Source organism: Panthera leo, chromosome D4 (assembly GCF_018350215.1).
Source record: "Panthera leo isolate Ple1 chromosome D4, P.leo_Ple1_pat1.1, whole genome shotgun sequence".
Lineage (NCBI taxonomy): Eukaryota > Metazoa > Chordata > Mammalia > Carnivora > Felidae > Panthera > Panthera leo.
Genome location: NC_056691.1, coordinates 12,272,960 through 12,295,023, shown reverse-complemented (window position 1 = coordinate 12,295,023; position 22,064 = coordinate 12,272,960). Strand labels below are relative to the sequence as shown.

The window sequence follows — 22,064 nt, the reverse complement described above, 5'->3', positions numbered from 1 at the left end:
AGAAAAAGAATTCTGAAATTGCCGAGGACTTAATCTCATAGTTTCTTATTTTTAAGGAAATATACTCCTGGTTGTAATATTGTATTTTTTATAGAACAGTCATATTTTCTTCTGGTAAAAGTGTTCCCAGTTTGTGGGATGAATTAAATATATCAATATTTTATGGTGCTCATACCTGATGACCATAATATTCAGGTATTTTTCTACTGAAATAAGTTGGGAAACAGATGTCAAACAGAACGAGCAAACAATTTTATCAATTTTTGTCTATTTATATCCTGACATTGCAGAGAGGCTATAGGCTGTTAATGCTACAAACACATTTTCAGATAATAAGGTACACCAATGAGAGCAACAGAGCCTGAAAATGTTTTCCTGAAGTATGTGGTATCTCAAATAAACTTGGAAGGATACATCAAATCTGGAAAAAAATGCTTTTGAAATGCAAAGAGAGGCAATAGTTATTTTTATGGCATCTGGTGGTAACATTAATTTTACAGCCACATTTTAAATAATATTATTCACATTGTTCAGCTCATTGTACATTATAGAAATTTTTTAAACTACTAAAGCATCAAAAGAGGAAAATAACCATACTAGTCCACTAACCATACTAGTCCAGTGGACTAGTACTAACATTTTGATGTACTTGATTTTCTGTGCCACTTTTTAACAGTTGTAATTAACTGACAACACAATTTTGTATCCAGAGTTTTTCAGTTAAGATGAAAACTTAAACTTTTTCTCACATTATTAAAAAAAAAATCTGTCTGGAGTGCGTGGGTGAGTCAGTTGGTTAAGAGACCAACTTTGGCTCAGGTCATGATCTCATGGTTCGTGGGTTCGCGCCGCACATCAGACTCTGTGCTGACAGCTCAGAGCCTAGAGCCTGCTTCAGATTCTGTGTCTCTCTCTCTCTGCTCCTCTCCTGCTTGCACTCATTTCTCTCTCTCTCTCTCTCAAAAATAAATAAAACATTAAAAAAATTTTAATAAAAAAATAAGATAAAATAAATCTGTGGATGTGGTATCTTTAACAGATGCATAATTTAACACCGTAAAGATATATCAATTTATGTACTATTCCCTTATTCTGTATATTTAGGTTAAAGTGTTTCATCCTTCACTATTATAAGCCTGAAATGAACAGAGTAGTTGATGTCTTTGTTTGCCTCTGTCCATTTCCTGCTCTTTGTGGTACGTAGGTCTTGCTCTGTCCTCCATCAGCCATGCGGTTTGAGGAGGACTGACCCAGCTTCAGGAGTGGGAGCCCGGCCGTTATTGGCCATGGAGGTTGGTTCAGGGAGAGGCATATAATCATTTAAAAAAGATAGTATGTTAGAGAGCCTGGGTGGCTCCATTGGTTGGGTGTCTGTCTGACTGTTGGTCAGATAAATAAATAAACTTAACAAAAAAAATTTTTTTTAAATACATTCCCATGACACTCTTCACTCAGAAAGATCATTCAGAAACTTCCGAGGCAGAATTACTATTTGTGGCACCAGAGTGTCTCCCAATCTATCACATAAACATAGCCATAGCACAAAATTCTCGTTTAAATCATTCAAGGTCACAGTGAATGTGATTCAAGAAAAATAAAGAGGGGCCTGACCTGTTTGGCAAACAGAAAGGAAAGGAAGGGGACCTATAAAAGCAAATGTATTAAAGTTTAGGACATCTACGTTTCACAATTGTAATTTAGTTCATAATTTAGTTCATTCATTTAAAATTCTGTGACAAAAGTACTATTCTGTGGATTAGAAAGGTTTCTGAATTACCAAATGTTAGCAGAACTAAAATCATCAACAACAACCCTCTTTACCCGAAGGGTGTTGAATGTCTGTTCTACACATACCCTTCTGGTCCTCAGACTGAGGAGCTCAGGGACTGAGAAAGAAGGGAATCAGTAAGGAACTTGAAATCAAGGAAGAGTATCTACTGCTACCAGAAGAGACATGTCTAGTTTTGGCTGTCCAGAGTCATATCAAAGGCTGAAAGACGTGGTCACACTGTTGTGAAGTCTGAATGAATTTAGTGAATCCTGGAATCTTCAGGTCACTGCTGACAAAAAGAAACCTAAATGAGTAAAAGTTCATGGATCCCTTCCCTCTTTTCAAGCGACAAATAGTGCTTGTTATGTACAGGGCAGGCTGATGGAGCTTGGGAGCTCGGAGATCACACTAAAGGAAATTATCTATGAGCCAGTGGGAGACAAATTTGTCTAATACAAGGCTCTAAGCTAGTATACGCAGAGACTTCTGATCCACATGCAGTGCTGGGCAAGCTTTAATTTAAAACCCATTCTGGGGCGCCTGGGTGGCTCAGTCCATTAAGCATCCCTCTTGGTTTCAACGCAGGTCATGATCTCACAGTTCGTGGGTTCGAGTCCCGCATACGGCTCTGTCTGATGGCACAGAGCCTGCTTGAGAGTCTGTCTCCCTCTCTCTCTGCCCCTCCCTTGCTCTCTCTCTCTCTCTCAAAAAAAAAAAAAATAATAATAATAAATAAATAAACATTAAAAAATTTAAAACCCAGTCCCTTGGCTATAGTATAGTTACCAGCTACAATGTCTGGCAGTTTGCCAATGTTTTATATACTGCCTTCTGAAACAATGAATAGCAGTTCTGACCCTCATTAAAAGTAGATGGATACAAATATTTTAAGTGCCTTCTAAAAATATGTATAATATATTAGGAGAATACAGGAAAACTTGAGATAGAAGAACAAGACCAAAGGAAGAGCTAAGACATAGATATGACTGCCCTGTGGATCCGCTCATTTCCTGCAATGACCCGCAAACTTGGCTTTGAGTTTTCTGCCAGCCAAGACACAAAGAGTAACATGAGCACTTGAGATGAGGATTTGCACTGTCCATTAGGAACAGGCATTATTGTGTTATTCATGGGAGGATGGGGCAGGAGGAAGGAGTTTTCCAGATATTAATATTTGGTAACTAATTAGTTATGAAGGTCTCTAAGCTGCCATTATAACCATTATTACTTTCATTCATATAGCACTTAAAGCTCTGCAGGGTAATTTACACACTTTCTTTAGTTTGCACAAAAATCTGTGATGCAAGATTTGAGAGGATGGTGTTATTAAAGCAATAATGTATCTCTCACTCATGCATCAAGGAGCTTTGCCTCACTGGGAACACAATGAAAAGGAGAAAATAAGTAGAAAGATCTCTGAGATACCAAACCAAATAGCACCAAGGGTATGCATAGAAAAGAGCTCCTCACTCAGAACCTATATCCCCTTACTTAACCTGAAATTCTAATAAGGTTAGCAAACTTCCTTCCTAAAACCACAGCAGATTAAAAGTTAACAGAACAGGGGCTGTTACAGAGAGGCACTCTGAAAGGACCCCCAAAAGCAGTGTGGTGTAGAAACTGAAAACCCTAAAAACACTCACCAAGTAGCATGGGCAAGGATGTGTCAAGGGGTCAGAGTTTCTCTCGCCTGGACCCTGACCCTCCATGAATCAGTTGTTCACATAGGAAATGACATGAGATCATGATCACCCGCCCCCAACTCTTACAGCCTTTCAGAGACCTTCCATGGCTGATAAGATAAAATCCTTATTTAAAATGGCCCACAAGGTCTGGCAAGTTCTGGCTTCTGCCGCCTGCCTCTCTGGCCAGTCTCACATTCCCTCTCACTTCTACCCTACCTGCGTGGACTGCTGTTGCACAATATCTTCTCTCTACCTTGGAAGTGTTTCACGGCCGCCTCTCCTGGGCAATCCCAAAGGTCATTTCCTTGGGAAGCTTTACCGAATCCTGGAGTCTAGATTAGGTTTCCCTGTGAACCCTCAGCCCCTTGGCATTTGAGAGTTGATCCCAGTTGCATTTGTTAGTCTGATTGTTTGATACCTGTTTGCTCCGGGGGCTGTGAGTTCTGGGAGGACGACGGCCAGGTCTGGAACACATGCAGAATAAATATTTACTGAAAAAGAAAAATGGTATGTAATGTCACAGGACAAGCATGATACATCTCCCTGGTAAGTATTTCAATTTTACTACAAGATCTTTTCAGGAAGGGAGAATCTATTATTTTCTTTATTAAAGAAAAAATCTGAAAAATCCTTTATGGAGTAAAATGCAAAACTCATATGAATTTTAAAGCTAAAACAAGATCCCAGGAATGCTTCAGCCTCTGCCCTCCCCCACCCCCCACGCTTCTGAAGGCATTGTGCTTAATATGGAAACACGGTTTGGTAAAAGATCCATTTCCCCAGGCATCTGGATAACCAAGGCTCACATGCAAATATAACTTATTATTACTGAGAAATCTGTCCCGAAGAGGGGGAGTGACTTGGCACGTGTTACACGGCCAATTACAGGTGAGGCTGACGCCAGGACCCAGGTCTCCGGGGGCCTGTCCTGCCCACTGCTTTTCATTAACACACAGCACCTGCCACCTGCTCCCTACTGCAAAGGTCCCCTCCCTCCCGGCCACATCTGGGGCTGATGCCCTAAGCCAGCCTCAAATACATTTCAAGTTCCGACCAACCAGAATTGAGAAGCGGGGGGGAGGGGGTGGAAACCCAGGCGGTCCGTTCCCGGCATCATAAGCTGGAGGCTTTTCGCCTGGCCCTCAGGACTGGGCAGTTTCCCTCGAGGGCTGCAAACGCGGCCAAGCTTCGCTCGGGCCCAAACCCGAGGGGCTCTCCCCCTAGCGGCGCAAACGCAGGACTGCAGCGCGTGCCGGAGCCACCGTCAGGCTGCTCTTCTGAGAAGTGCAGGCGGTATTCACGGGGCTGGGAAGCGGGAAAGCTCGGGAGTAACTAACGAAAGACAACACCCCGCAGGAGCCGACGCGGCTGCCCGGCTTCGCGGTCCTGCGCGCAGAGGTTGGCCTCAGCTGCCGCTTGAGGAAACCGAGACCCCCTCGGGCTTCCGCCGGGGAGGGCGGAGGTCCCCGGCCGGCACCTCCGGGATGCGGCCGCATTTCCCGCTCCGTGCGCCCGGCCCGCGCACGCCGGGGCTCGCCGGCTGGGCCAGGGCGCTAGCGGCGGCGGCGGCGGCAGGCACGCGCGCCGCGCACGCCCACCCACGCCGGGGCTGGCGCGCTGGGGCGGGCGGCCGCTGGGGGACGCCGCCTCGCCGCCTCGCCGCCTCGCCGCCTCGCCGCCTCGGGCTCGCGCCGCGCGCGTGCGCGCGGGTGGGCGTGGGTGGCAGGGGCGCTACTAGCGCCGGCGTGCGCGCGCGCGCTCCCCCGGGCGCCCTCCCGCGCAGGCCGGCCCGGCTCGGCCCCGGCGCGCGTCACGAGGGGCGGGCGGGCGGGCGGGCAGAAGGGGGTGGGGCCGCGGACCGGAGGGGCCCGAGCGGCGGCTGCCGAGCCCTAGCCGGAGCTGGGCGAGGGCGGCTGCGGTCCCGGCGGCGGCGGCGGGAGAAGATGGTGGCGCTGGAGGTAGGAGCGGCTGGAGCAGAGCTTTATTCCCGGGCTTGGCACCGGCGCTGTCATTAGCGCCGCCTGCTCCCGCGGGCCCGCGAACCCAGCTGTCAGGCAAGGTACCGCCGCCAGGGAGGGGTGGGTGAGTGGGGGGGGGGGGTTGCCCGGCGCCGATGCTGCCCCCGACGGAGCCCCGGTCCTCGCCGAAGGGTGCCCCCGGGCGCGAGAGGGGCTGCATGGAACAATAGTGCGGATGAGCGGGGACAGCCGGCGACATCCAGGGGGCAATGCCTTTAGCCATGGAGCCAACGGGGCGGGGGAAGGGGGCGCCGAAGGCAGGGACGCCTGGTGTCCGGTGCGCGCTGAGATGCGGGGTTTTGGGGGCAGCGGGCGTGCCTGATGACAGTCAAGGCAGGAGAGAGAGAGAGAGAGAGAGAGTGTGTGTGTGTGTGTGTGTGTGTGTGTGTGTGTGTGTGTGTAAAAGGTACAGCCAAGGGGATGGGGGTGGCGGACCGAAGGTGTTGGAGAATGACATTTCCAGGAATCCCCGCTAGGATCCCTCATCCCTCGGCCGCGACTCTCCCGGAGAGTGTGGTGATGGCAACGATGAAGGCAGGATGCACTTGGTCTGTGAGTGTGGAGAGAGGCGCTGGGGTAGGTGCGGATTTGTAAAATCCCATGTGTGTGAGTGTGTGTGTGTGTGTACTCGTGTGATTGCATCCGCGCTCCCCTAACTGCGCTCCAAACCCAGAGATCTGCCGGTGCCCTGACTCGCTGTCACCCGCTGACTGTGGGACAGTGTTTGTTATCTTGACCCTGCAATTCTGAGTACAGTCTGTGTTCTGCTCGTGTGTGTGTGCATGGGCGGCGTGCAGGGATTCTCACTTCCCCTTTCTCTGGCTTCTGGACTTGAGGATGTGGAAGTGTGCATGTGGGCTTAGGGCGCATGGCAGGCAGGGAAATAGGATAATGGTACCCCTTCTGGGCTTGCTAGCCTTCTGGGGTTTGGAAGGGAGCTTCTATCCGGTGATACTTCTCTTCTCGGCCCCTGTTCTGTAAGGGTCTCAGATGCCCTGACTCTGCAGTTTCTATTGTTTATCTCTTGTCTGACCTGAAGGAGAAGGGTCTTTAATGGCCACATTCATCTCTCCGTCCCCACAACTTTGAATGTCAACTAGACCTTCTCCTTTCACATTTCAGCACTGGAAACCTTAAGGCTGGAGAACCGGTGATCTTTATGTTGGTTCTTGTAGAATGAACTCTGGAGGTGTGAATAGAAAGATGGGGTCAGGGGAGTGTTTGAAAAGAAGAAAAAGATCATACTGAGAAATGTTTGGTACCCCCCTTGGTCAGCGTCACACAGGCAGGGCGTTTTCCTCAGGAAAAGGGACACTTTATTTCTATGGCTGGTGTCATCCACTCTTCCAGCTTTCACAATGGCTCGGTGGTGCCATATGTCATTCACGAACTGAAATCTCCTAAGACCCATGATAATGGGGTCCTGGGTTGGTGAGGTCTGCTTTCCTAGCCAAGGTAGCCTGCTAATAGAGAATTTGAAAAATGTCACGCTGGCAATAAGTCACCCAGTGGGAGCCAGGATGCAGAATTGCATCCAGAGTGTATAGCTCTTTAATTGTCTCTGCGTGATAAAGATAGGCTTATGTGGGCTTGGGTAGAGATAGGGAGATAGCATATTCATATGTGTGTCCACTGCAGTTTGACTCCCAGTGCCTGTATTTCTCCTGCGGTATTTGTAGGAATTAATGCACCTCTACACTTAATATCTTGAGACTTCTTTATAAAATGTTGTGTGACTAGATTAGCCTGCTGAGAACATATTTAAATCACAACACCTTAAATTCTACTGCATTGCTGTCAGAATCCAAACTGTCTGCCCCAGTCCTCTTTGAAAAGCCTCTAGCAGGCATGGCCATCCAAGTAAATATATAACACGTTGGCATCAGAGGGTTCTTTCTCTTTTTTCCTTTTTAAAAAATTTTTGTTTTGGCAAAGGTTGCATGATATTGTTGTTACATCAAAAATAATAAAACTAATGCTGTGCTCATAAGGTTTTTCTTCCTGTTTATCTTCTCTTAATTAACGATGATATATAGACCAGGTGCTCTTGAAGCTGTGGACATTACATTTCCCCATGTCCTTCAGTCAAGCCTTCTAAAATTTTAATGTGAGGTTGTTGGATCTCCTCCAAGATTTAAGGATAGATTTATAAAAATGAATTTTGAATCTTAGTTCTTTACTCCATGTCAGTTCTGCCAATGTCTTTCTGAGAAAAGTACTTATGGAATTTAAAAAGCATTCGAAGAGGTTGTGTGTGTGTGTATGTGCGTGTGTGTTTTTAAGTTGTCTTTATATTTTCAAGTAAAATCCAGAGATGTAAATGTCTTACAAGAAAGTTTAAGAATGTTAGAAATTGACAAGGTAAATACACTGTTCAGAAGAAGAAGAATTATACAACAACACAATTGATGACTCAGGCAGGAATTAGTGATTTCCTTTCTAATATAAATGTGATAATTAAAAAAAATTCAGTGGCTGGCTTTTCCAAAGACTGGACTGGTAAGGTTAATGATACAGCTTGAATCCTATAATTCAGTCTGCTAAACAGCCTTACCTTTTGCTGTAGCCCCCAGCAAGCTGTTTGTTCTGCACGGATGCATTTTCTTCACTTAAAGTACCATTAATGCTTTTCTTTTCCATTATTGGGTCTCTTAAAGAAGTTAGTTTTTCAGAAAACTTGGAAGTAAAAGGCATTTGAAAATTGGCCTGTGGGGCCAAAAGAAATAAACTCTGGTACCGTGGGGAGATGGGGCTTGTGTCCTACCAGGAAAAAGTAACTGTTACTAAAATGGAGAGAATTTCAAGGACTAGAGGCCAAAGTTAACCCTTTGGGTTACAGTCATTAACTTACAAATATTTCTTAACTGCCTACTTGATCTCAGGCTGTTTGTACCTTTGAATAGAGTTTTGGGGATGTCCAGAGCGGCACAGATGTGAAGAATAGGGAGACTTAGCTCCTGCCCAGAGGAAATTCATGGCCTGGAAGGAGAGACAGGGCATGCACATAACTGACTACTATAAAAATGGGGCAAAAGTGAGGTACCTGGGTGGCCCAGTCGGTTAAGTGTCTGCCTTTTGGTTTCGTCTCAGGTCATGATCTCACAGTTTCGTGAGTTTGAACCCCATTTCGGGCTTTGCACTGGCAGCACAGAGCCTGCTTGGGATTCTCTTTCTCTCCCTCTCTCTCTGCCCCTCTGCCACTTGCACGATCTCTGTCTCTCTCAAAATCAATAAACACTGACTTAAAAAAAATGGGCAAAATGGCTACATTACCCAAAAAGCCGCATTCCTCCCATGCTGTGGGTGTTCGCAAGGTATAACAATGACTTCCAGTGGAAGAATTAGTGAATGTTACATGGAAGAGATCACATTTGAGCTGCGATTTATACAGGCGGTGTCTGGGCTGGCAGGGAAGGAAGGGCATGTATGAGGAGGAGTGAGTAGCAGAGACTTGGTGACAGAAAAGTGTGTGTTTGCCCAAAGAATCGTGTGTTTTGGCTGAAGTGCAGGGAATGCCAAGGGATGTAATGAGAGAGAAGGTGAGAAAGAGAGGCTTTCAAGGTTGTGGAGCAACCTGTGTGTGGATTTCAGTCAGTAAGTACCAGGGAGCCATGGGAGGCTTCTGAGAGAGAGGGTCAACAGGGTCAGAACTGTGCTTTAGGGCAACAACCTTGTAGCAATGTGCTGGACATAATGCAATGAGAAAAGACTGGTTGCAGGGAGACCAGATAGAGTCCTTTGTCAAATTAGGGGTAAGAGGAAATGAGGCAGTGGGAAGAAGAAGAAGAGAAGGGCTCCAGGTGGGGTGTGGGAATAATCTAAATACTGACAAGGGAAGTCAAAAGTCATCATTGAGCTCAGCTGAGACAGTGATGGGGCTGTTGTCAGAGAGGAGGTTCAGAGGAGGGTGAGGAAGAGGAGAAAAAAGAGCTTTCATTTTGGCCATGACAGATTTGTCCAAATGAAGGGACTAGAATACAGGTGTAGGTGTCTCAGAGAGAAGTCAAAGCTACAAAGAGAGATTTGTGAGGCCTGTACTTAGGAGTGATTTTGATGTCTCAGGAATGGCCTGGGAAGAAAATGGAGCAAAACAAGGGTAAGGGTAGGACCCTTGGGGGATGTCTGTATGTTGAGGGGTGGGGGGAAGAGAAAGAAGAGAATGGGAGCAATATTAAACAAGGGACAGCTGGAGCAACATGGTGGAAGTCACATGGTGTCACAGAAGCTGGAAAGGTGAGGGAGCCATCACTATTCCTACATCATTCATACAGCGCACCCCGTAGGGCCAAGGGCACAACAAAGGAAAAGCCAATGGATTTGACTCTTCACTTTCCTCAATTATCTCTGAGGCAGGTGGAAGTGGGGGTTAGAGTCAGGGGTGTGGTGCATGTGGAAAGCCGTGAAGACAGACTTACTTTGAAAGAAGTTGGGTGGTGAGAGGGAAGGGGAGTTTGATGCATCAGAGAAATGACATACTATAGAGAAAGTAATGTGTTTCTCGTAAGAAGGCACGGGCCTACCTTCTCATCAGACAAAAAAGAATCCGTAGGAAAGAAGAGACATTGAAAATCTAAGAGAGACTCTTAACTAATGGAATGGAATCTTCAGGAAGGTGGGGGGATCCTGAAGGAGGGCAGAGGAAGGACTCTTGAGACAGAAGCATGGGAGCTTTGAGGTGGAAAGAGAATAATTTGGCCACAGTCTCCTAAATAAAGTCAGAGGTGGGCAGGTTGAGACCATGGGCAAAATGACAACTTGAAATATGCCTTGTGGAAATGTAGCAGTGAGTCAGTTAGGGGCGAGTAAAAGATTTCCCCCCAACTATGCGGACCACTGCACGGGGGGAGTGTGAACTTAGCCAATTAGCCCTATGTAAGCAGAGTTGGACAACTACTTATGTGATTTTTGTAATTGTGGGCATTTAATGTTGTTAAATACAGTGTTAAATCCCGTTTCCCTTAAACTCAATGAAGAGCGAAAAATGGCTACCTGTAAAATTAGCTAATTAAAAAAAATACTCCACCCGAAGTATTTCCTGTGACTATTCTCCCTGAGGGATTGCTGACTTAAATCAATAAAACATATAGTAAAAGAATGGGGGGGGGGGGGGAGAAACGCAAGTGTTTTCAAAAAGATGGGCTTTCTCTATCTGTAACAGCAGGATATAGCTTTACCGGGGAGCGTGAAGTCGATTTTTCAAAAGGAAAATCAAATATAGCACCTCACTCAACACCATACTCATCATAAGCAGTCAATAAATATTTGTCACATGAATACATGAATAAATTTATTTTTTTAGTAAGCTAGGGATAGTATCTAAGATCTAAAATACTGGGATTTCTTTCTGATTTACACTGCAGACATTGAATGAGTTACATTCCATGGCCCATACAAGTTTATGATAGAATTAAAGAAGTTTTATTTATTCATACCTGCTACATATGTTGAAGCTTTATAAAAAATTTCGTTTCACAAAATAATTGTGTATCCTTTAGGCTTTTGAGTTTTGGGGCTGTCGTGATTCTGGATGAATTTATAGCACTTCATCTGTGGTTGAGTGATGATTGGGGCGTTCTAATGATGAAAGAATCTATTCATTTCTTCAACAAACATTCCTTGAACCCCTCCTCTAGACCAGACAACTATTCTAGATTCAAGGGGTACAGTGAGGGGGAAAAGTTGCTGCTATCGCTGACCTTTTAGTGGGGGGGAGATTAAAAAATAAATAAGCTAATATATATAATATGTCAGGGGATGGTAAGTGCCATAAAGAATAAAGTAGGGAAGACACTAGAGCGTGACGATGTTGAGGGTGCTGTTATTTTATAGAGAGTGTTAAGGGAAGGCCCTGAGCAGAGAGTTTAATGAGTAGAGGAATGAGCCATACAGCTATTAGGGGGAAGGACCTTGTAAGCAGAGAGCATGTCAGGAGCTAAAGGCCTAAGCCAGACATGCTTGGCATGATCAAGGAACAGCAGGGAGGCCTCATGGGTTTCCTTGCTTCACCAGGCTTTGTCATATCATACCTCATAGGTGGAGCAGTCGCTTGGGGATCCTTAAGGGACTTGTAAGGCAATGCGTTGCTTTGCCTTTCAGTCAGTCTCCCATAAGGCTGTACCAGCAGGTGCTATGTTTGGGCTGACCTGTGTGTGAGTCAGTGCTGGGTTTATCAAAAGACGGGTTGGGGCACCTGGGTGGCTCAGTCGGTTGAGCGTCCGACTTCAGTGAGTCCCCATGTGAGTCCCCATGATCTCACAGCTCACTTCATGTGAGTCCCCATGATCTCACAGCTCGTGAGTTCGAGCCCTGCATTGGGCTCTGTGCTGATGGCTCAGAGCCTGAAGCTTGCTTCGGAGTCTTTGTCTCCCTCTCTCTCTGCCCCTAACCCACTCGCATTCTGTCTCTGTCTCTCTCAACAATAAATAAACATTTAAAAATTAAAAAAAAAAGATGGGTGTCCTTGAGCTAACATTGAAGCTGGAAAACTTGACAACTGGCTCCGTCTGGGTAGTGATGACGCTCTAGTCAGCTCCAGGTTGTCCCTCTCCTGGAACTGCCACATGGCTCTTCCACAGTCTGAGTCCCTCTTCAGTTATAGGCTTGCTTTTCTTCCTTCCTCTTTCATGTCCCATTCTCAAGTCCTTGAGGCTGGAACCATGTTTTGTCCATCTGGGCATACCCTACAGCCCCCAGAAATACTCTCTGCATCAGTGAGGGATCATCAAGTACTTAGGGAAAGGAATAGATGAGACATTTCCAAAGATGTAAGTAATCCAGGTGGAAAGAATGAGGGTAAAGCTCATCCACCTTGACTTGTGCAGACAGCTGGTTTAGAGGACACAAAATCGCCACATGACACTGAAGTAGCTTATGCATGCGGGGCCTGAGACAGGGGCTTGGGTGCAGGTAGTTTTAGTGGGGAGGTGATCCCAAGAAGCATGAGTGAGAGAGTGGAGAAAATGAGGCCGGGAAGAAAAGAAAGCCAGTGAGAGGTGGGCTGATGAGCAGATTACCATTGTGGGCAATGGAGGCTCGGTTCTGCTGGGATAGCATAGAATGCACCTCATCGTTGTCCAGCAAGTGGTGGGGAAACCAGGATGTTCATCCATCATGTGATACTAGATATGCTGAATCCCCAGCACTTTAGGAGTGCCAGTAATGGCCTGAGCAAGCCTGGGAGGCACCAGAGAAAGCCCTGGGGTGGATAAGCAGAAGGCAGAGCGGGCTGGAGGTGGGGATTTGTCAGTGTGCATGGGAAGTGTCCCGCAGAGCTGAGAAGGGGGCTGAGGAGACGTGAAGCAGGGCTTCATTCGGCATGGAACAGACAGAGCGTAAAGAATCTTGTAACAGATAAGAATCAGTCTGATAGCAGTTATTGGTGTTTTAATTTAGGGATTTTAATGCATTGCAATAGCTACCTGCAATCTGGTTCACTCACGTGGGGACCGCGAGGAGCCTCGGTTATGTGGGATGCAGGTCACCATATATGCCCACGTATAAGGTACCCTTGATGATAAGGTGGTCCCAGTTGTCCCATGAGATGGTTTTTAAAAAGACTTTACATCAACTTGAAAAAAGCACATTTTAGGGATACAGATAAAGGGTGAAATGTATACTTGTATTCAATTTTTAACTTACTTACTTATAGTTAAAATCGTATTGTGTAAAAATTAGCAATTTCAAAAATATGACATCCTTCTATTCTCACACTGTATGATATTATTTATTCCACTGTTTCACCGGCTCCTTTGACTTCAGAGTCTTTTTCGTCATTAGGCCACATTTGATGTGTTAATTTCTAACTTGTTTGAAATATAGTAGTTCTTTTTTTTTATTTTAATGTTTATTTATCTTAGAGAGAGACAGAGTGTGAGCAAGGTAGGGGCAGAGAGAGAGGGAGATACAGAATCTGAAGCAGGTTGCAGGCTCCGAGCTATCAGCACAGAGCCCCACGGGGCTCAGACTCACGAACCACGAGATCATGACCTGAGCCAAAGTCAGATACTTAACCTACGAAGCCACCCCGGCGCCCCAAACTATAGTACTTCCTAAAAGCTTGTATGATGCTGCCACTACAAACTATATCCCAAGCCCTGTGTGCCCATTTACATAAGAACAGTTGTTCCTATAGGTGTATATTCACAATCTCACAACCCAGCACGTCTGAATTATTTGGATAAGGACATCCAATATAGGAAGCTGTGAAGAAATATTTACTTAAATTGGTATTAAAAGTGTGGCCTCCTTCGTGCATGTATGCATGTATTCATTCATTCATTTATCCATCCTTTTCCAATCTTGTGACCTCCATACACATTCCTGTGTAATATCAATGGTGATCATTTCAGGCTCTCTTCCCCAGATTTTTTTTCAAGTAATCTGCCTACCCCTCCTTTTCACGAAATCTTCAGGCTTACTGGGAAAAATGTTTTTGACATGGTTTCTCCCTTTAAAATCATCTGTAGTCACAACCAGCATTAATGAATTGCTTGATTTCAGCTCTTGTTATCTTGGAGATAATGGGCTCTTTGCTTTCGGGTGTTCAGAAGAAAGTAATTGAGAGAATGCCTCATAACTTGGAGCTTTCTATGGAGTCAAACTAAATCTTTTTCCAAAATCTAATTTTTGGGTGGTAGTAATACCATCACTGTCCACTAAGTTTCCTCTCCAGCCCCTTTCTCTTCTGCTCCCTGGTAAATCAACTCGTGTAAAACATACAGTCCCCATTTATTTCATAAAGGAGTTGGTTAGTTATCATTCTGAATAACGTAATCATTCATGTTTCTGATTTCTAATACATCCTGTATCTTGAGATCAATTCTGTATTCATTGTCAGATACACCTTATTTTAAAGACCAGGTATACTTGACAAGTTATGCATACCTTTTCCTCCTGTCCATTGTAGTATGTTTTAAATGCAGAGGAAGAGTTTGACATTGAAAACGTTCCCACTCATCAGGAATAATTAGCCCTTAACATGACTGTTCAGTGAATTAGGATTCTTATACCGGACTTCCCTGAAGTGATCACACTCTTCTTCGGTGGCTTTAAAATTTTTTGGACCATGATCCCTACTGAGAATACAATTTACATCATAGCCTGGCAATACAGATGACTAAATGTAAACACACATGTACACACACACACACGCACACACTTATCACTGAAACACAGAGGTTTCACTCAACAGTGCTTGTCCTTTATTATGTATGGTACACTCTGATATTTTCTGTTTTGTTCTGTTCTAGTCCATATGGTTGGCAACCCATTAAAATGATTTCAGCACTAATGGGTTCTGACATGTAGTTCAAAAAACACTGTTCTGTTGTATTACATCCATCAAAAAGAGTGCTTCTTTTTCTTATGGTGTGAAATGATTCTGTGTCAGAAGTTTAGGGTTTATTTCTTTCAGATCATCAGCATACCTAGACATCGGGCGGTGGGCACGTACAATGTCACAGTAGTCCTAAGAGGAAACTTTATCTTTCAGTCAATGTCTTATTTCTGAAAGAAGAAATTATTAGTGTGGAAAATGGAAAGAAGAATCAAATCTTAGTGGCTTTCCTGGGCTGTGCACACCACGCCTAGGCGCTGGGCCCTGACCTCACCGTTGGACTGATTACTCACTGGCCTGCCTAATCTCTCCTTACAATTCTTTCCTCCCCTTCTGCCTTCCTGCCTCTTTCCCAAGCTGTGGCCACCAAGCCCCGGGAGTTCAATTACTTAATTCTCAATTGCAACCTAATATATTTCTTCCCTGATGTGAAAATAGTTTTTACACCCAATTCTCTTCCAAATAACTTGAAAGTACACGAATTTTTTTCCCCCTGAGCTAATGCCTAGGGGAATTTTGTCCTAAAGGAGCTAGAAATTGTTCCACAGATGGAATGTTTCCATAGTGTTAGGGAGCATGAACGTCTAACCTGATCTTTTATGTTCAGGTATGAATTCATCCTTTATGGCTCTCTAGTTATCTAATATAAGTACATATTAATTACTGCTTTATTTATTTGCTTTTTAATGTTTATTTTTGGGAGAGAGAGAAAGCAGGAGAGGGGCAGAGAGAGAGGGAGACACAGAGTCTGGCAGGCTCCAGACTCTGAGCTGTCGCGGGGCTCGAACTCATGAGCCGTGAGATCATGACCTGAGCTGAAGTCGGATGTTTAACCAACTGAGCCACCCAGGCACCCCTGTCAATCCCTGTTGTAAAGTGCCCAGCACCCAGGGGCACCTGGGTGGCTCAGTCGGTTAAGAATCCGACTTCAGCTCAAGACATGATCTCACGGTTTGTGAGTTCGAGCCCCACATTGGGCTCTGTGCTGACGGCTCGGAGCCTGGAGCCTGCTTCCGATTCTGTCTACATCTCTCTCTGCCCCTTCCCCGCTCATGCTCTGTGTCTCTCTCAAATATAAACAAAGCGTTAAAAAAAATAAATGCTCAGCACCTTCCCCAAGCAGTGAATGAAACAACAAGGTAACATCACAACTGCAAAGTGCCAGGCGTTGTGCTGAGTATATACACGGTTAACTCATTTGCTTCTCCTAATAGTCTCATTTACTCTTCAACTTCATCAGGACAGGATTTATGCAGCAGACAGGATTCTGAGGCTCCCGGGTGTTCTCTCAGTGACTACAAGACCGGATGAGGGCACTCACCCCAGGTCCAGGGACACGTACCATCTCAGGCTGCTTTTGCACTACAACAGTGTGTAAACCAATGAGCAGGGCTGCATTCCAATAAAACTTTATTTATGGAGACTGAAATTTGAATTTCGTATCTCTTTAACATGTCACAAAATTTTGATTCCTTTCTTGATTTTTTTTTCCCCCAACCATCCAAAAATGTAAAATCATTCCCAACACCCAGGCAGGACATAAACAGGCAGTGGGCTTGTCCCCTGGAACTTAGTTTGCTGACTCGTGGGCCCAGACAGTTCCTGGTGCCAGTCTCCTTTGCCCTGGGGCCCTGAGGTAGCCCCTCACCCCACTCACCCAGCTGGCCTCCCTTCTTTATGATGCCCTTGTCCCACGTGTGTGTGTGTGTCTGTGTGTGTGTTGTCTTTCCAATCTCAGCACCATGGGGTGGAAAGGTTCAGACACTATCATATGATGCTGCCATCAATCAGCTGCCAATATTGAACAAGTCTCTAGATTGGGCCAAGCGAACCTCAGTTTCCCCAGCTGTAAAAGGGAGGATGACGAAATCTGCCTTTCCTACCTCTTATACAGAGCTCCTGGGAGGGTCAAATAAGATATAAAGGGCTATAGAAAAGTGAGGTAGACGTGTCACTTCCTTCTTAATGACCTTGGGCAGAAGTGACATCTCCCTCCTCTAACCAAGGGGTTGGCAAACATTTTCAGTGTAGGGCCAGACAGTAAATAGGTCCTGTGGGCCATACGGGTCTCTGTCACAGTTTTAGTGCAAAAGCATCCATAGACAATATGTAAACCAACGAATGTGGCTGTATTCCAATAAAACTTTATTCATGTTTGCCGAAATCTGAATTTTGTATCACTTTCACATGTCACAAAATTTTGATTCCTTTCTTCATTTTTTTTCAACCTTCTAAAAATGTAAAAGCTTCTCCCGTCTCCCAGGCAGGACAGAAACAGGCAGTGGGCCAGACTTGTCCCATGGAACTTAGCTCCCTGACTCCTGACATAAATGCTTACAACACGTTGTTCTGCTTGTTAGCAAGCAACCACAGTTCCCTTTGGACCACAGAAACGCGTGCCCACTTTCTTCCTTCTCTCTCCTGTCCTTCCAAAATGTACATCCGCCCACCTACATTTTTTTTTCACCTCCTTTAGCACTGGGAAGGATAATAGCATATGGACAGCATGCACATACGTACACATATAGAGTATATGCGGAGTACATGTTTGTTGAATCAGTGGGGATGAGAAAATCTGTTGCTTTTCTGTGTATCTTATTTTTCCCATCTTTTTAAAGAAATCCCACCTATTCTCTAGCAAACTTTGGGGAATGACTGAGTCAACTTCTGTAATTAAATTTAAGGGCTTTAAACTTCATGCCTAGGAGTTTTCTCTCCCCCCCCCCCCCACCCCCGGCCCCTGTTATTAACCATAAAAGGAAAAGAATGTCAGGGAAGAAAGAAGGGGAAAACAAACAGTCAATACAAAATCAGCCTTTCAGCATCAAAAGGGCTTATTGGAGAATAACCAGAATGGCCAAACATTTAGCTTTAGTCCCTGGGGCTTTCTGTCACTACCCTGAGCTCTTGAGGCTGAAGGCTTCTGTGCCTCAGCTGTCAGAAGCCCTGCCTTTTGCTGCATGTTCTCAAAAATTTAACTCGGGGGTGGGGGTGGGGGGGCAGAACTCTGTGCCTTTGGCTATGAACAAAGAGAACCTGGTAGAATGTACTTTATTTTTTCGTCTGTGTTGCCCTATTGTGTATCAAGGAATCCTGCACATCTCTGAACAGCAAAGCCTTGAACACAGCTCCCAATTTCTTTCTTTCTTTTTTAAATGTTTATTCGTTTTTTGAGAGAGAGAGAAAGTGCAAATGGGGGAGGGGCAGAGAGAGAGGGAGTCACAGAATCCCAAGCAGGCTCCAGGCTCTGAGCTGTCAGCACAGAGCCTGACATGGGGCTCCAACCCATGAGCCGTGAGATCATGACCTGAGCTGAAGTCAGACGCTTCACCGACTGAGCCAGCCAAGCGCCTCCCGTTTTTTTTCTCGATAAGTATAGGCCTGAGAGTGGAATGATTAGGAAATGTGTACATTAAAATTTTTCCTCTCAAATGAGGTGGACAGAAACTGGATGGTGGAATTATGACAGCATGTTATACGAACAACACGTTCGCTAGTTTTCCAGATATTCTTTGATGAATATGTTGCTCTGTGCTCTATCATGAGGAAACTCTATGTGTGTGTGTTTAAGGGGTAAGAAGAAAGGAACAAGCTAGACAATTGGAACCAAAATTATTAATAGAATGTGCCCTTTAGTAAAATTTGTTAAGGAAAGGAGCAGTTAGGTCAGCTTTCAAATAAGCACTGTTTTAGTGTGCCCAAATATATTAATTTTCTGTAACCTGGGGAAAAGATCCACGGCTGGTGTGAAATAAATCATGATGTATGCTTTCAGCCTGGCACAGACCGTTACAACTCTGGTAGATGCTGTCTGGCCTCTAAGACAGAAGGTGAAGCTGGTGTTAGAAGTCACGTGAAGTATTTGAAGCTTGTCTGGGGAAGCAGATAGGCTGAGGGGCTCAGGGTTTCATTCCCTATTATGTCCGAGCTGCTCCGGGTGAGATACAACATACTACTTACTGGTAGTGCGAAGACCTTTTTCAAAATGACCCTTAGTGGGTGGAGGCAGAGGGGTGCAGCAAGGTGGTGGGGAGGTAATTACCCATCTGTCTCCAGTTTCTTGAGTAGAAGGAGGCTCCCCTTGATGAAGTCAAGAGACTCTTTATGAAGGCAGAGGATGACAGTTTGGTTCGTTATGTTATCTGCACAGCGAACCTTACCTTTTCTTGTTTCTAAGTGTGATTCCTCCCTGTCTTACCCACCTGCCCTTCTTTCTTTCTTCCACTTGGGCCATTACAGCGGGCTTGTGAACAAGTGGATGGCTCCCCCCCCCCCCATGTGGGACGTGTCTAGCAAATGTCTGGTTATCATTGATTGTCCATCCATGTGCAGGCTGTGACACTGAAGCTGGTCAGAGGTCTGTACCAATTGGTAGGGTTTGTGGAGGTCTTAGGTTGGGCTCCCTTGAGCAGACGCTGAGAAGAAGGAATCTCCAAATGCCAGCGGGTGGCTTCCGGTCACATGTGTGTGGCATGTAGCAGAGGTCTGGGATCTAACTGTCTGTTACAGCGAATCTCCTGTCTCCAGAGTCTTCTCTACCTCCATCTTTTGCTAGGATACTACAATCCAGTCAATTCCAGAGAAATATGTTGAAATCTCTTGTTTGTGGATCTTCTTGCTTTCATTCTCTTTGTGGATTTATACCTCACCTATGCCTTTGTACTTATATAAGTGGGGTCCCGAGAGGAAAAGAATAAAAATATATGTGGTCACACTGCCACCTTTAAGCAGAAGCCACTCAAAACAAAAGCTAAAGTAGAATCTTTGAATGAAGTAAGGGCACACCCACACTTCAACATTTACAGAACTGCAACTTCTTGGAAATAGGCTGATCGTTAGGAATTAGCCAGTCTAAGTATTATCTAGCAAAGTGCTATATTAGCTAAAAGCCGTACTTATAATCTGTTATAGCCATTAGCTGGATGTGCGCCAGTCGTTACTGCTGATATCTTTGGGCTCAGCTTGGGGATGTCTGTCTTCTGCAACGTTTTTTGGAAAGTAACCTAGACACAGGTCAGTAAACTGTTGATGTCAGCCTCAACCGTGCTTCCCGTGTTATCACATCAGAGTTCATCTTGGCAATTCAGTAGTTAACAGAAACCTAAGTAAATAACTTTGGCAGTCTCCAAAAACACCATCTTGTTCAGGGCATCTTGAATTAAAGCAACTGCTCTCTGTGTTTAACAGGTTTACTGACAGGCAGGGCTCAGTACCGTGGAGAGAGAGCAACCGTCTCTCCAGTTTTTCTTGCGTGACTCCTTCCTCTCCACCTAGCAGACCTATCATTTCTTTAGTGGAAGAAAATCTCAGGCAGGTCCCTTAGATCTCCCAATTACTCTTAAGTGGTGAAAAGTTAAATCCAGTCTATTAATCACATGATACAGTCCTGTGTGATAATTAAAATTCCAAACTCCTACCTGATTTTTGATTTTTAAAAGTTGCAGTATTACTTGAACAGAAGTGAAGAACAGAAATCTCAAGTGTAGTATGTTTGATTTTCACATATTTGAAAAGCCATCAAGACACAGAACGTTTCCTGCCCTTCCTGCCTTCCGCCCCCACCCCCAGGCTGCCTCTCACCCCTCCCCAGTCAATATCAACCAGCACCCCAAGGTAACCAAGGTAACCACTACTCTGCCCTCTAGCACCATAAAGCAATTTTACCCCTTTTTAACTTCACATGAAGAAATCACAGAGTATGTAACCTTTTGTGTCTGACTTCTATGCTCAGTAGTAGAGATTTAACCCTGTTGCTGTATGTATGGGTGTTTCATTCCTTTTTGTTGCTCATAAGTAACACATTGTGTGAATATACAGAGTTGACACATCCATTCTTGCCTTGGAGATCAGCTGGGTGGTTTCTCTGGGAACATGCTTGTACACTTATTTTGCTGCACGAATGCACTCATTTCTGTAGGCGTGGCATTGCTGAGTCAGAGTAGGTGCATTTTTGGGTTTTAGAGATGTTGTCAGTTTTCCGCAGCGGTCTTAATAATGTCGTCTCCTGACCACAGTTCATGGAAGTTATCGTCGTCCCTCATCCTTGTCGGCACTGGCATCCTCCCGTCGGTTTGGCGCTCTAGCTATTCTGGGAAGTGTGCAGTCATGTTACATGCATAGTTTTAAACCTCACGTCCTCCAGCTCGAGCAGGCTGCTTCTGCGGAGCCCACGTTATGACCACAGGAAACACACACCCTGTTTTACTTGCAGAAGTGCCTTTTGCTCTGAACACAATCCCTTCTGTCTTCGCCCTGCTAGCTCTGACTAGCTTTAGATTGCTCACAGCCGGAGTCAGACCCTGACACCAGAGGGCCTATGCCAAGCTCCTGGGGTTTCTCTCGAAGGCTTCGCCTGGTGTATTAGTCATCTAGGGCTGCCTTAACTAAATAACACACACTGAGTGGCTTAACCAACAGAGATTGATTGTCTCACAGCTCTAGAGGCTGGAAGTCTAAGACCAAGGTGTCACACAGCAGGTTTGTTTTTTCTTCTGAGACCCTTCTCCCAGAGTGGCAGACATCCACTTCTGGCTGTGTCCTCACATGGTCTTTTCTTGTGGGGGCACATTTTGATGTCTCTTCCTGTTCTTACAAGAACATCAGTCATGCTGGATTAGAGCCCCACTCCATTTAACCTTAATTGCTTATAAAGACCCTGTCTCCAAATATAGTTACCTTGAGGATTAAGGGTTTCAGCCTTTGAATTTGGGGGGGGGGGGGGGGGAGGAGTGGGCTACAATTCAGTCTGTTATTCTTGGGTTAGTGTATATGTAGGGAGAGCACTCTGCCAGTTCTCTAGCGACACATGAAATACTGAAGGGATGGCCAATTTTGTTAAATCAAAGTACAATCAGGGGCACCTGGGTGGCTCAGTTGGTTAAGCAGCCAACTTCAGCTCAGGTCATGATCTCGCATTGGTGAGTTTGAGCCCCGCATCGGGCTCTGTGCCACAGCGCGGAGCCTGGAGCCTGCTTCAGATTCTGTGTCTTCCTCTCTCCCTGCCCCTCCTCCACTCACTCACTCTCTCTCTCACACACACAAATATAAATAAACATTAAATTTTTTTTTAAAAAAATACAATTGGTCATGATTTAAAGTAATAGCCGGGAAGATATTTTTTTAATAATAGAAGGAAAACACATGCATTAAAAAGCATAAAATACCCACATTTTTATCGCTTGATGAATTTTAGATATGTATAAAGTACCACCCAAATCAGGATGTAGAAGATAGCCAGCACCCCTTAGATTTCATAT

At 45.1% G+C, this 22,064-nt stretch overlaps 1 protein-coding gene and 1 long non-coding RNA gene across 5 annotated transcripts in view; one reads left to right on the top strand and one right to left on the bottom strand.

Annotated features, from left to right (window-relative positions):
* Window positions 1-4,967, bottom strand: part of LOC122204500 — a 55,559-nt gene extending 50,592 nt beyond the window's left edge. Inside the window, exons 1-2 of the long non-coding RNA XR_006195698.1 lie at window positions 4,515-4,967; window positions 3,875-3,947 (exon numbers count right to left, since the gene is read on the bottom strand). This is a non-coding gene — a long non-coding RNA (uncharacterized LOC122204500). The remainder of the gene's footprint in view (window positions 1-3,874; window positions 3,948-4,514) is intronic.
* Window positions 4,968-5,339: 372 nt separating this feature from the next.
* Window positions 5,340-22,064, top strand: part of APBA1 (amyloid beta precursor protein binding family A member 1) — a 211,583-nt gene continuing 194,858 nt past the window's right edge. For all 4 annotated transcript variants that reach the window (XM_042914031.1, XM_042914032.1, XM_042914030.1 and 1 more), the window contains exon 1: window positions 5,340-5,515. The gene's annotated coding sequence lies outside the window, so the exon portion shown is untranslated. The remainder of the gene's footprint in view (window positions 5,516-22,064) is intronic.